General features: G+C 40.9%; 1 non-coding gene across 1 annotated transcript; it reads left to right on the top strand.

Annotated features, from left to right (window-relative positions):
• The first annotated feature begins 919 nt into the window (after nucleotides 1–919).
• On the top strand, nucleotides 920–1,025 carry LOC118925036 (U6 spliceosomal RNA). The gene has a single exon (XR_005029850.2). It is a non-coding gene; the product is annotated as a U6 spliceosomal RNA (small nuclear RNA).
• The last annotated feature ends 1,342 nt before the right edge of the window (nucleotides 1,026–2,367 follow it).

Genomic DNA, 2,367 nt, shown 5'->3' with positions numbered 1-2,367 from the left:
GCTTCGATTCTGTGCTAGAACACTGTCTTCCTTTTCCCCTGAGTTGAAAGAACCATTTATCCTTTTACATGCATGGAGAAAACAGCACATTCGATTAACTGCATTAAAGGGCATGAATGATTCAGGCTACCTCCTCAAAGATTACCTTTACTTCATCAGGAACTATTGTCACATCTAACTGAAGAATTCTGGTGCTGGGGTGGCTCTAATTGTGTGTTCATTATTAGCATCTTTATCCCGGAATAATAACAGAAGGATTTGAAGCTGCAAAGGAAAAGGCACTTCAGTTTTTGGAATAAGTTGAAGTAAGCAAAGAGAAGGACAGGAAAACACTTAGAGATGTGGCCAGAACATCCCTATGTACTGAAGCTCATGTTGAACATGCTGATGTCTGAGCAGAGGCTATCATGGACTCCGTTTGGACTAGTAAAAAAATAAGATGAACTTATAGACGTCTCATGGTTGAAATCATGGAAATGAAACACAAATCTGAGACTGATACCAGAGGTCTTGTTTTGGACCACAGGGCATGGCATCCTAATATGAAAAAAAGAGTAGAAGATGCATACATCCTCAGGTGCGTTGTGTCATTAGAATATGAAAAAACAGAAGTGAATTCTGGCTTTTTTTAACCAACTGCACTGAACTGTGCATAAAGCAGACACATAAAGCAGGCATTTTTACCCAATGAGTAAGATATTTTGCTTTAACTTCAGTGATATCAAAATACATGTTAGATAAGCATATGTAATCTATTTTGTTATTAGGTACTCCTTGAAAAAGAACAAAAAATGTTTAAGATGGTAAAATTCGTGTTATATCCTTTTTAACCATATTTTTTTTAAAAAAAAAGCACATGTGAAAAAAATCACTGATGTCTTAAAATATTGCTTGAACATTTTAAAAGAACACTTAAAATGTGCTCACTTAGCAGCACATATACTACAATTGGAACGATATAGAGAAGATTAGCATGGCCCCTGCACAAGGATGACATGCAAGTTTGTGAAGCTTTCCATAAAAAAATAAAAAAATGCAAACTACATTTTTTTGTGAGTCTTTAAATAACTAAATAGGAAACAAACAGACAAACTTGGGCCTGGGGGTAGGAGAGTTTGCTCTATTGGATAGAGACAATGAAGGCAGTTGGCTTGAGTACTGATTGTAAGATCTGTGTGGGATGGAAAAAGCAAACCTAAATAAATATGAGATAAGTGAGGTAAATGTAAAGATCAAGACAACTGCAATCTGATTCTCCTTGGCCAGTTACTTCAATTATTCAACAAATGCTATTATGTAAACAACATATTCTGGATGAGGAGCTGGGAATAAGATTGTGAAACAAGGAGTTTACTTGTGAGTGGAAGTGAATGTGGAATGAAGCACATCAGGAGGACGCGTGACCCTCCCTTGGCCGACCGGGGAGTGACGTCTAATCTGAAGCTGATGGCACAGGCTACAAGCTGGAAGGAGTTGGGATGAAGAGGAGCAGAAGAGGACAGAGCATGGTGTTTTGGAGAGCTGGAAGTGCTCGGGGTGACTGCAGTGCAGACTGTGTTTGTGGGGGTGGGCGCAATGAACACGGTGCTAGAGGGCTGAAGAGGGTTAATGCCAAGACGTGAGCTTGGGAAAGTAACCGAGGCCTTTCTTTGTATTAAAAGTGTGGACTTGATCCGGAGGGCAGTGCGGGAACCAAGAGGCACAAAGATTTGCTCTTTAGAAAAAGAAAATCACTCCCAGTGTACTGAGTTCACTGAATTGGAAGGGCAAGGTGCCCATCAAGGGGGAGGTTGCAGTGAACCATGATGGGACTCGTTCGGGAACAGAAAGAGGGTACAGATTTAAAAGCTACTTAAGGAATAGAATGGACAGGATCCAGTTGATTAGATCTGTGGCATAAGGGAGGAAAAGGAGAGGGGTAAATGCTTGAGGAGTTTAGGGCCTGGGCAGAGATTAGTAACAGGGAGGAGAGATTAGTAGGTTCACTGAGATAGGTGTCCCAGGAGGGTGACCAGGTTTTGGGGAGAGGAGATGAGCCCTGTTTTGAATTTGGTTGGAGGCCCTTGTAGAAAATTCATTACATAGCTAGATATGTTAATCTGAGGTTTGAAGACTGATTTGGTCTAAAAATATAAAAGCTCTATTACAGTGTGACCTTGTTACTGAACCAAACTAGGATTCTTTGCCTTATCCAGAGGGGCACTTTTATGATCAATGTTTCAGTTACTACTGTTTTGGATGGAAGAGATATGAAAGCTCGCTGTACCCAGGAATGGGTGATCAGAGAAAGCTGGTAGTGTGAAAGTATCCACTCAAAAATGCTGCATGTAGAGAAGCCCCTCCACCAAGGGAGTGGGTCGGGAGAGC

The sequence above is a fragment of the Manis pentadactyla genome, chromosome 14, assembly GCF_030020395.1.
Source record: "Manis pentadactyla isolate mManPen7 chromosome 14, mManPen7.hap1, whole genome shotgun sequence".
In the NCBI taxonomy this organism is placed as follows: Eukaryota; Metazoa; Chordata; class Mammalia; order Pholidota; family Manidae; genus Manis; species Manis pentadactyla.
This window is presented reverse-complemented; position numbering and strand designations above follow the sequence as displayed.